The following is a 12,977-nucleotide window of genomic DNA, read 5'->3' as shown; positions in this document are numbered from 1 at the left end:
AAAAGGAGTTTAACCTGCCCAAGAACCGCCTAATCTGTGACATGCCCACCAGGTGGAACTCAACGTTGGCCATGCTGCAGCGGCTGCACACGCAGCAGAGGGCCATCAATGAGTACCTGTGCAACTATGGCACCAGGACAGGGTCAGGGGGGTTGTTTTTTTTCCCCCACGCCAGTGGGCCATGATCAGGGATGCATGCACTGTCCTGTCACCATTTGAGGGGGCCACGAGGATGGTGAGCAGTGACGGTGCATGCATCACTAACACTGTCCCCCTTGTCCACCTGTTGGAGCACACGCTGCGTGGAATAATGGACAGGGCACTTGAGGCAGAACAGAGCCAGGAAGAGGAGGACTTCCTTAGCTCTCAAGGCCCCCTTTATCCAGACAGTGTTCCTGCGTGCCCGCCGATCACACAGGAAGAGGAGGAGGAGGAGGATTGTGTCAGTATGGAGGTGGAGCCTGGCACTCAGCATCAGCAGCAATCTTTAAGGGATCAGTCCCAAGAAACACATGGACTTGTACGTGGCTGGGAGGAGGTGGCTGTGGACCATGTCGTCCTTAGTGACCCAGAGGACTCCGGACCGAATGCCTCAGCAAACCTACGCTGCATGGCCTCCCTGCTCCTGCAAAGCCTGCGTAAGGATCCTCGTATTCGTGTTATCAAGGAGAAGGACCAATACAGGCTGGCAACCCTCCTTGATCCACGTTACAAGGGTAAGGTTGCGGACCTTATCTTGCCGTCGCAGAGGGAGCAGAAGATGAAACATCTTCAGAAAGCCTTGCAGAAAGGTCTGTGCAACGCGTTCCCAGAGACTGGGAGGTTACAAACTCCTGTTTCTGGACAACGTGTTGCTGAGGCTTCGGTCAGTCAAAGAAGGAGCGGTGGAGAAGGTGGCCGCCTAACCGATGCGTTCAGACAATTTTTTAGTCCGCAGCCCCAAGGTATGATCGGTTCCAGCAACCATCGCCAGTGTCTGTTTTACATGGTGCAGGAATACCTAGGGGCAAGATCTGACTTGGACACCTTTCCCACCGCAAATCCTCTGGGTTACTGGGTCTTGAGGATGGATCACTGGCCAGAGCATGCACAGTATGCAATTGAGCTACTGGCCTGTCCTGCATCCAGCGTTCTTTCGGAACGCACATTCAGTGCTGCTGGAGGCTTTGTAACTGATCACAGGGTGCATCTGTCCACCGACTCGGTCGATCGACTGACCTTCATAAAGATGAATCAGTCTTGGATCACCACCAGCTACCAAGCACCTGATGCTGATGTAACCGAATAATTTTTTTTGAAATCTCAGATCCCTTCAAAGACTGCTTATACTGATGCTGAGTGACTATCCTGAGTAATTATCCTCTTCTTCCTCAATGATCACGCTGATAGCTTGTAAGAACATTTTTGGTTCTGGGCGCCGCCACCAGTGCCTAAGGCCCAATTTTTCAGCCCCTGTTTAACAGGGGCGTGTAATTACAATTTTTGATGCAATACTTTGCAGCAGGGCTTGTTCCTGCGTTCCAACTAGAGTATCTGTGAGGGGTTGCAGTGTTGTGGCACCAGCACCAGTGCCTAAGGCCCAATTTTTCAGCCCCTGTTCAACAGGGGCATGTAATTACAATCCTTGATCTAATATTTCACAGCAGGGCCCGTTTCTGCGCCCACCAAGAGCGAGTGAGGACTTACAGTGTTGTGGCACCAGCACCACTACCAAAGGTCCAATTTTTCTGCCCCTGTTAAACAGGGGCATGTAATTACAATTCTTGATCTAATATTTCACAGCAGGGCCCTGTGAGGGCTTACAGTGTTGTGGCCACAACACCTAAGGCCCAAATTTCTGCTGATTATATAGGGCAGGCCCCTACTTTCAAACATCCAACTTTCAAACGACTCCTACTTGCAAACGGAAGGAGACAACAGGAAGTGAGATGAAATCTACCCCTAGGAAGGGAAATTCTCTCCTGTAAGAGTTAATATGGGAAAAACATTTCTCCTTTCCACTGATGCTTTATCACCAATCCTTGTTTCACAAAAAAACCCAAATTTTCAAAAAACATTTGTCATTGGGACAAAAAGTGAGGTTCAATCTTCTGAAGAGGAGCACAGACAGCAAAACAAATGTCACAGGGGTGATGTTTTCCAAAAAGCTTAAAAAAGATTTTTTGGCTGGAGCTAAACACGTTAAAAATGTACCCGTTCAAAATTACAGATTCTACTTAACAACAAACCTACAGTCCCTGTCTTGTTTGCACCGCCTGTATACTGCTGTTCAGAGTATATAGGGCCTGGTGGCCCCACACCTTTCCTTTTTTTAATTTGGGTGCGGGGTTCCCCTTAATATCCATACAAGACCCAAAGGGCCTGGTAATGGACTGGGGGGTACCCATGCCGTTTGTCTCACTGATTTTCATCCATATTGCCAGGACCCAAAATTACATTAAAGCCGCAAGCAGTTTTAAATGACTTTTTTTCCTTTAAAAAAGACATTTTGTGCAGGGACTGTTCTAAGCACGGGAAACACGCGCCACTTTACAGGCATAATATAGACACCCCCCAGGTACCATATTTAAAGGAATATTTCACTTTTTTTTTTTTTTACTTTAAGCATCATTAAAATTACTGCTCCCGAAAAAACGGCCGTTGTTACAACTTTTTTTTGCATTGATACATGTCCCCTGGGGCAGGACCCGGTTTCCCAAACCCTTTTTTAGGACAATACCATGAAAATTAGCCTTTAAAATGAGCACTTTTGATTTCGAATGTTCGAGTCCCATAGACGTCAATGCGGTTCTAATGTTCGTGCAAATTTTCGGTCCGTTCGCAGGTTCTGGTGCGAACCGAACCGGGGGGTGTTCGGCTCATCCCTAATATTTACTATAGTAGCAGTGACGTCATCGACACGTGCACTGCGCTCTCAATGCCGTCCATTGAGAGAGCCGTGCCGCTGAGGAGACATGCGTGGGAGTGATGTCATCACAGCTCGGCCAGTCAAACAGTCGAAGGACTTTGATAAAGTGCAGGAGCGTGAAACATGTAAGTCATGGTCGCCACGGCTACTTTGAGCTTGTGATCCGCCTAGCTTCCTGGTACTCCTCGTTTCTGGCCCTGACCTTGCCTCCCGGCTTCCGGATTCAGTGCGCGCCATCCAGAGCACCAGGTTCCAGCCAGCCTGATCAGCCAGCTTGACTGAGGTCGTTCAGAGTCGCGATCTACAATACACCTCCTGGATCGCAGCGAGTCTGATATCCGGAATACAGCCACTAAGTGCACCTTAGAGAGCGGTGTCTCTCTACCTCTATTTTTCTCCCTGCACATTGAGCCATTGGGTCTGACAATTAGGATCAGAGCTTGGAGCACACTTGCTGATATTAACCCCTTGTCATCTGGAAGTCATGGTGGTATCGTATATACTAATTCTCAGATTACTTCAACCATGATAATGAGTGGTGCTTATGAAGCTTAATTATAAATTTATCATCTCGTTTTTTCATTGACAGTTGTTTTTAATTTCAAATCTCAGCATGCATCCAATAAATGAACTTTATTGATTATACCATCAGCAATAGTTCTTTACTACTGGTTCCATTGAGCGCTGCATTTTTGTGGTTTATTTTTGTAGTCAAACAGTCAAAGCCTGCGAACCCAGGAGGAAGACCAGGTGAAGATGGAAGCCTCTACATCGGTGACAGGGCATCAGTTTGTTAGATTTTTTTTTTTATTTTTTTGAGGTTTACTACCGCTTTAATTGAACAAATTGAAGTTAGAAGCTGATTGGCTACCATGCACAGCTGCACCAGATTTCGCACTCTCCAGTTTTAGTAAATCAACCCCTGTGTGTTTAGTACAAAAACAGGAAAAAAGCTTTTACAGCTAACCTGAGGGCTCAATGGTATTGCCTCTATTTTCAAAATGTTAGTCCAGGGTAAGTCTTGCCATAGACTGGTAGATATCAGCCAGTGAGCTCTAGGCGGGATATCTACTCATCATTCCTCAACCACAAAACTCATCTGATGCCAACAAGAGCTTCTTGAGGCAATACTTGTGTGCTAATACTTAAGGTGGAGTTGGCCTTTAACCTAATGTTCACTCTTAATAACAGCCCTGTGCGAGGAATTTTTTTTTTAAATAGCAATTTGCTAGCGTATGATCAGTTATTTCAAGGGATCACATGGATATTTATCAAAGGTTAACTCCACATTTATTAGCTTGTTTCATGTAACAACCTTATTTATGTTGTAATATGAAGCATGGTCAGAGTCTGCAGCCCCCTCACCCTAAACCTGCCACTCCTTTTGCAGATTTTGGGCGGTTCATCTCCCAGCCGGCTCCTGTATAATTTGAAATCAGTGTGTCTATGCATGGCTCTGCCCCCAAAGCCGCATCATTCTTTCACAGGAATCTGCAAATTAAAAAATTACGTCACTGCAGCAGGGGTGCCAAGGTTCGCAATCACTGTTTTATGGGGTCAAAATCACATTGGAATCGCACCAAAGTAGTACAGGAACTTTTTCCAAAATTGCTCCATGCTGAGTCGCATTGATGTAAACAGACACCATTGAAAACAATGGGATTTCCCTTGTCATGCAATTCTGTATGACTCAAGCCATATCTGAAATTGCACTAGTGTGAAAAAGGATAAGTTCACCTTTTGGGGTTTTTAGGGTGGAACATGTAACATGTAACATGTTCCTTATGCTGCTGCCGCTGACCCCCCTCCCTGTGGCAGCATACTACCTGTCACTTTTTAAAATCAGCGCAGCCGTGCGGGGCTCTGACCACATGGCCGCCTCATTCATTCACACAGCTCTGTGGGTGAATGAACTCCAAATCCTTTGCGGTTGCCAGCTTGTAGTTCTCAATGAACTACCACGCCACTGTGGAGCGCCATGGTAGTTGATTGATTTTTTTCCTGTCAGTGTATCTGCCTACCCATACGGCATGTACCAGATATACTGACAGATTTGAAGGAGACCTGCATGGCACAGCAAGCTGCTGATCACTGGTGCATTGCTTTACAGACTCCAAAAGAAAAAAAAATATTAAATGCACATTTTTCTACCTGCAAAAAAAAGTGCATTTATTATTTTTTTTCTAAAAGGTGAACTTATCCTTTAAAGTCTAAGGTTTATATATATAAAAAACAAAGCAAAAAAAAAAAAAACGACATTTCTTAAAGCCTAGAAATGTCATGTTTTAATAAGAAAACTACCTAAATTATTTTCTGACTTGCACCAGTGACTCATTGTCATTTCATCTGCTATTACTTTACATAACAAGCCTTTTCCCACAGGTTTCTGTTAGTACAGATAAAGCACAAGGTGTATTTGTGTTTCAGCTCTGTACTCCCTGAATAAATACGATAGGGACTTTATTGTACAGTGTGTTTAGTTTGAGCCAAGTGCCATGGTGGACCTATTGTCAATGGAAACTGTAGCGTAACACACTGCACCTGTACCATGTCCCTGCACAACAAAGAACACAAAGCCTCTGGCAGGTTGGGCAATTCATGTCTTATTGAAATCTTTGCTTCAGGTCTACTTGTCTACTTCTTTTCTTTAAAGAAAAAAAAAAAACATGTAAAAACGAGGAACATAAAGAAACAAGACTGTTCACTTAGCAAAGTAATGTTCACAATGAAAAGTGTATGTTCACTTGAACAGTGATATAAAAATAAATACATGTACAATCATGGCCAAACATATTGGCACCCCTGCATGTCTGTCAGATAATGCACCACTTCGCCCAGAACATTGTTGCAATTACAAAGGTTTTAGGCATTCTGATATTTATTTCTTTTGTTTGTATGACATAAAAAAGTGGAGAAACAAAAAGCCAAATCTAACACATTCCACACAAAAGTCCAAAAAGAGACTGGACAATTATTGGCACCCTCAATTTAATATTTGGTAGCACACCCCTTGGAAAAAAATAACTGAAATCAATCGCTTCCTGTAACCTACAATGAGTTTCTTACACCTCCCTGCTAGAATTTTGGACCACTCTTCATTCGTCAACTGTTTCAGGTCTCTTAGATTAGAAGGGTTCTTTTTCCCAATTGCTGGTTTGAGATTTCTCCACAGGTGCCCTATGGCAGTGGTCATCAACCCTGTCCTCAGGGCCCACTAACAGGCCAGGTTTGCAAGATAACAGAAATACATCACAGGTGATATAATTTGCTGCTCAGTGATTGCAGTATTCTAGTCTGCATCTCCCAAGGTAATACATAAAACCTGTCCTGTTAGTGGGCCCTGAGGACAGGGCTGATGACCATTGCCCTATGGGATTTAGAGCTAGACTCATTGCTGGTCAGTACTCTGCAGTGCTTCCTCTTAAGCCATTTCTGGGTGCTGTATATTTAAAAAATTGTGCATTTATTATTTTTTTCTATAGGAGCCTGCAAAGCATTGCAACTTTAATCAGTGGATCGTGAGTGCAATGCCATCTCCTCGCTCTTACCAAGGTATGGGCTTTCAGTTGCAGAACTGGAGGAGGTGTCAGTGGACTATGCGGGCAACAATTACCACACTTGTATTCTATTGAGAACTACAAGTCTGTCTGCTGTGATGGCAGATCTCTGTGAATGAATGATGCAGCTATGTGGGGCTCCATGCAAAAAGTGAGAAACCCTTGCCAGTGGCGTCGCTGGGGGGTGGGCCGCACCCGGGTGAAACCCATCGGCAGGACCCAGGCAACGCCACTGCACAGACGATCTGCATCTCTCGCGCTGCCGGCTGTCTCATACACAGCTGAGCAGAGTGAAGCCGCCTCCCCCTTCTCTCTGTTTACATCTACACATAAGGAGGGGCTACACCCTAAATTCAATTCTATCATGCAACATGGTGCAAAAGCTGGAGTTAGTCTTTAACCTATGTTCACTTTTATTACCAGTCACGCTCGAGGGAGATTTAAAAAAAAAAAAATCACAGGGATATTTTTTTAAAGGCTAACTCCACATTTAATAGTTTGTTTTATTTACTAACCCTATTTATGTTGTAACACGAAGGTCAGAGTCTGCAGCCACCCCCCTCCCCACTTGCAGATTTTGAGGGTGTTTTCTGTATTATTTGAAAACCACGCGGCTGTGCATGGCTCTGCCGCCAAAGCCACATCATTCTTTCACAGGAATCTGTGAATGAAAAAAGAACGAGTCCTGTCTGCCACCAAAGCAGGGGGACTTGTAGTTCTAAATGGAAGACAAGGGCAGTGAAATCACACTTGTAATCCATTGACACTTCCTCCAATTCTGTAATTAGGCTCTAATGCAGGAAAAAAACAAAAAAAAAGGACAAAAAGGATGTTTTTTTTTTTTGTTTTTTTTTTAAATTTTATTCTTTTTAATGCCCATTTATACTTACCTAGGTGGATGCAGCATCGGTCCGATGCTGCAGCTGTCCCCCGCCGCCTCTGCACTGAGAATCAAGCCACCGAACACCGCCGATGGTTTGGTTCTCACAGATCCTTGAGCAGAGAGCTGTGGCTGTCAGCGTCTCTGCTCCTCCACGCTCATTGGAGCGCTGAGCTGTGGAGGGGTGGGGAGCAGCCGTCTCAGTCTCTCAGTGGCTCGCTGAGAAGTTGAGACAGGCATCAGTCCAGGAACCTAGTGGATCCTGACTCCGTGGTTGGGATGACACGGTGCCTGGACTGATTCCAGTGATGTCAGCAGAGAGTGGACTTCAGACCGCTCTCTGATTAAAACGGGTCACAGGAGTGCAAAACGAATTGCACTCCTGTGACCCATAGGAGAAGCCCAGCCAAACGAGCTCAGGCTGGATTATTCCTTTAATTACCACTTCAGCTCCAGAAGGTTTTACCACCTTCATGACCAGGCCATTTTTTGCTATTCGGCACTGCAATACTTTAACTGGTAATTGCACGGTCATGCTGTACCCAAATTAAATTTATATCATTTTTTTTCACACAACTAGAGCTTTCTTTTGGCGGTATTTGATCACGACTGGGTTTTTTATTATATAAACAAAAAAAGACAGAAAATGTAAAAAAAATAAAAACTTTTTTTACGTTCTGCTATAAAACATACCAAAAAAAAAAAAAAAATCAAAAATCTAATTTTGTCATAAATGTAGGCCAAAATGTATTCTGATACATGTCTTTGGTAAAAAAAAAAAATCCCAAAACGTGTATATCAATTGGCTTGTGTGAGAGTTATAGCGTCTACAAATTATAGTATAGGTACTGGAATGTTTTTAATACCAGAAATGGCAGCGATCAGCAATTTATAATGGGACTGTGATAGTGCGGCGGCCAATTTGACACTAACTGACAGTTGGTGGGAAATTACTAAATGACACTGACATCTCCAGTGACCCTAATACAGTGATCAGCGCTAATAGTATACACTGTCTGACCTTATCATTCAGCACACTCGCCAGCTTCTCATGTACTATAATCCATGAGACTTTGTGTTTGGTACGAACAAAAGACACAGAAGACTTCTTCCAAGCTCCTGCAAAGGTGCAGTTATGTATTCACTGAAAAATGCTATTAATTTGTAAATGCAACTAGGTTTAAGTTATAAAAAAATAGGATTTTTTCATCATACTTACCTGTAAAATCCTTTTCTTTCAGTACATCATGGGACACAGAGTCAGGCTAATATTCATTACCTGCTGGGACATCCCAGAGCAATAGCCTTGAGGGGAGGGAGACACCCTGCCAAACAATAGCCATCAGAACTTATACAGCAGCCCTCAGTACACTGCAGTCGAAAGCCGAATTCTCGGCTGCTTGAACATCCACTTGGTAAAATTTTGTGAACGTATGCACTGAAGACCAGGTAGCAGCCTTACAAATCTGAGCCATAGATACCTGATGGCGAAAAGCCCAGGAGGTTCCTATACCCCTGGTAGAATGAGCTCTCACCCTAAAGGGAGGAGCTTTACGTTTCAGACCGTAGGCCTGAATGACCAATTGACGGACCCAATTGGCAATGGAAGCTTTGGAAGCTGCCTGCCCTTTCTTGGGTCCTTTTGGTAAAACAAAAAAGGAGTCTGATCCTCGGATCTCCGCAGATCTAGACAAATAAACCTTGACCGCCCAGACAACGTCCAAGGAGTGCAGTCGTCTCTCTCTTTACCAAGATCTGTGTAGCGGTGTGTCAGATTGACACACCACTCCACCGATCTCTGCGATGCGCGCCTCCATGGGCACGTGGCGGCTGTTATCCTGAAGGATGTCATATGACGCCCTGTCAGGATAACTGAACCACCGCCCGGCCGTCAATCTGCTATAGGCCGGGCGGGAAGTGGTAAAGGAAGAGAGACTGCTGCAGCTTTGGCTGGCATGCTCCCTTTAATAAACCATCCATGGAATATAAAAAGGGAAAACCTTTTAAGAGGAACAAAATCCTGTCAGAATATTCCCAATCAGCATACCATACACCACCTGTTCCAGTAAGGGAAAAGCCTGTGCAGCGTGAAGAGGCCTCAGGGATCCCTAGAGAACCAGGGAGGGGGCTCAGTCACCTCTGCAAGAGGCAACTTAAAGGCAGAACAAACAATTTCAGTTGTTGGATGAAAGTTGTTGTCAGGATGAAAAGCTCGGAAACAGACTCATCCGCCCGCCAGGCCCTCCACAGAATCCTGAGTTTTTAGCTCTTCCCCATCCTCAACCCATTCCTGCTCCAACTAGGAGGCTCCGGGGAGGGGGATCTGTCACGCTTCTTGCCACCCTGCGAGATGGAGGCAATCTAGCAGCAATCTAACCCAGCTAGAGCCGAGGACAGTTCATCCTTGGTGATAAAGGGTGAAGCAGCAGCGTTGACTGTAGGCACAATACTAGAAAGGCGCAGTGGCTCAAATTGCCCGGAAGCCTCTGGTTCTTCAGGGGATACAACACTAGGGATACGACTAGGTTCAGCAGGAACTACTGATAACATAGGTGTGTCCTTCCCTGTAATGTTAGTCCCACTCCTCTTTTTTTTTAAGACATTTACTAGCCACAAAAAGAGAGTACTTGGGTGTAGTATTAAAACACCTCAGAAGGGAGACCCTTTAATAGGGCTCACCAAGCTCCTATGCAACAATCCTGCTAAGCACCTTTAGCCTGCCAAGCAACACTTGGTGACTCACGTGACCCAGGTAAGGAGAAATGAACCACTGCAAGTGCCTGTTCAGAGTCTGCTCTGTGTCCCACACCTGCCTTCTGGAAGCACCGCATGCTTAAATAAGCTGGCTGTGCACTGTAACGTTCTGTGCATGTGTGCGCATGTACGTGCGTGGTCCTAGCGAATGGGCGTGGCTGTATTTGCATATGACGCAAACCTTCGTATGTTCAGATAAAGGCTATTGCGCATGTGCAGCGAAGCCACACGACCATTGCCGCCAAACTAACTGCTAAGTTCAGCGGCGCTTTTGTGAGTGCATGTGCGCCATGGCCTCCAAACAACAACTGCTGAGCACAGCGGCACTCTTGCGAACGCACATGTGCCATGGTGAACCAAGGCGAAATGGCGCACCGTCATGTGCCATCATACAGGTGAAAAACAGCCAGCCACAAGCAAAAAAAGGTACGCTTTGCAAACCCCCACATCTAGCCCAAAACTCCCCTGTATAGTCACCACACACAGGTGTCCAGTCTCTAGATAGCTTGACTGATTGTTACAATCACTGGGACACCCCACAATAATAAAGGCGTTTCACTTACCCGTCCAGGCGTTGAGCAGCTTAGAAACTAAGAGCCCAAACTTCACCCATCACAGTGGGTTCCTGTCAATTGAGGACTGGGTACCCTTTTCATGTTTAGGGTCCACTCCCTTGGACCTGTACAGCACCCTGCATGAATATCTTAGCGCTGTGATGTCCAGGATTCCACTTTGCAGGGTCCAGTTCCCGGAGGTGCATTTATCTACGCATATAAAGCCTGTGTCAAATGGATCCGATTGGTCAATCCCTTGATTTATTTAAGAACCGTTTGTGGGACTAGAGACCTGGAGCTCAGAGAGCTCAAACAAACCCTGCCATCTAGTGCCCCTGGAAGACGTCATCTGTGACGAAATGGCGTAGGGAGGAGCGGCGTGCTGACGTCACCACATACCGCGCTAGTCCCGGAAGCAACGGGCAGCTATTGAGAGCCGGCCGGCTCAGTTTTTATCTGAAAACGCTATATATCTGCAGCGAAATTGTAAGTGCATTACTGTTTACTTTTGATAAATATTTTTAAATGAGTTACACTATGGAAGCCTTTATGTCCTTTCATGGGGAATGAGTAAACATCAGTTGTACAGAGGATACCCTGAGCAGAGAGTCTGGGAACATCTAGCTATCCAAGCACAAAGACCCGGGGCTGGGGATAAAAGCCACAGGCACTTGCGATCTCCTTAAACAAGAGATCTAACAAGCTGGTAATCGGCAGTATTATTACTGGTGGAGGAACTTTCCTGTCGTACCCTATCACATCTTCTTTGGTGTTGTGGTCGCATGTCACTACTGAATACAGGGTTGAGGAATCATCACTTGAAATACCTTTATGAACTGTATATTCAGTGGAGCTTCTTTTTAACAGCCCATCGGAGTGGATTGGATCTTTTTGGAGAACTTTTCATTTGTTTTTCATTAATCATTTTTTGCACATTTCACTTGTGATTACGTATAATATTTATGTATTAGTGGGTTATATGGAGTTTTCATATCTCCATTTATCCAGAGAAATCACTTATAAGTCACTTTATTCTTTGATCACTATAACTATATAGCGCAGCTTCCTTTTTTATGTTATATTTAGTGTGTGTGTCTCACATTATAGTTGCAGCTTTTTTTCAATTAATTTATTAGGATAGCGCAGTAAAATTACCTTTTCCAAACCCTGCCATCCACCTTGCAGACACTGGTAAAAAACTGAAGTAACTTCATGTATGGGAGGGGTTATATAGGGGATCACTGTCTAAAGACCTTTGGTCTACCAGTGTCCATTCACCTGGAGATGAAGTATAACCCAGAAGGTAATGAATATTAGCCTGACTCGTGACCCATGATGTATGAAAAAGAAAAAAAAAAAAAATATATATATATATTTTTTTTTTTTAAAGCTCCCTCAACTGCTCTTTTGGCAGTTGCAGCTGGCCAAGGTCTCCTCCTTCCTCCTCCATGTGCCTTCTTTAGCAAGCCAGGTGCTAAGGAGACACCTATGTGTGCACGCTCCCAAGCTGGCTGTGTGCAGCCATTGATGCACACAGCACCAGAAAGTCAAGCCCCTGCTCCCTACTCACAGTAGTTTGGCTAACAGCAGCAGGAGCCAATGTCTCCACTGCCCTCAGTTTCTCCTATGAAAGCAGAAAGTGGGGGGAGCAGTGTTGAAGCCGGAGACAACGCTGGAGCAGTGACATAGAGCCAGGTAAGACATAGAGATATAGAGTTGGACAAGTGTTTAGGGACGGGGGTGGGTAGGACAGGTAGTGAGGATTTTTTTTACTGACACTGGCTGACAGGAACACCAGGAATTTCACACAAAGGAGGCAATACAAAGAAGTCAGGATACTTTTTCATACAAGTACATGGTACAGCAGCCATATATCAGGAATGTGAGATGTTGGGGTAACAAACACTTTAAGGTGAAAAACTTTTAGACTTTAGAACCATTTTAAGTAGGTGAATTTGTCTTGTCACTAGGCTCCTGCAATTTCTTAGACAACAGTATACAGTGAGAGAGGGGGCCAAAACCACCAGCCAGTCAGGCTCTACTGCAATGCACATGTGCTGACAAAAACAGGCTGACAGCAGAGGAGAGCAGAGTGACTGACTGCATCCATGAGGTGCTGATTCACCACTGTCCAGTCATCGTGTTCTTGAGCACTTCTTGACCAAACTGTGCTGCTGCTAGAGGGGAGGTTAAGGACTGGGCTTTGCTGTCTGGCTTAAAGATATTTGGAATATAAGATTGGATGAACAACAAATATATACATTTAATGGTATGTAAAACAGAGTCAGTCTCTCTCTCTCATATATATATATATATATATATAT

General features: G+C 44.8%; 1 protein-coding gene across 1 annotated transcript in view; it reads left to right on the top strand.

Moving 5' to 3' along the window:
• The window catches only part of LOC141131545 (long-chain fatty acid transport protein 2-like), an 85,844-nt gene that overhangs the window by 65,177 nt on the left and 7,690 nt on the right, over nt 1-12,977 (top strand). The window lies entirely within an intron of this gene.

Source organism: Aquarana catesbeiana, linkage group LG03, assembly GCF_042186555.1.
Source record: "Aquarana catesbeiana isolate 2022-GZ linkage group LG03, ASM4218655v1, whole genome shotgun sequence".
Taxonomy (NCBI): domain Eukaryota; kingdom Metazoa; phylum Chordata; class Amphibia; order Anura; family Ranidae; genus Aquarana; species Aquarana catesbeiana.
Note: the sequence above shows the minus strand (reverse complement) of the source record. Positions and strands in the feature narration are given on the sequence as shown.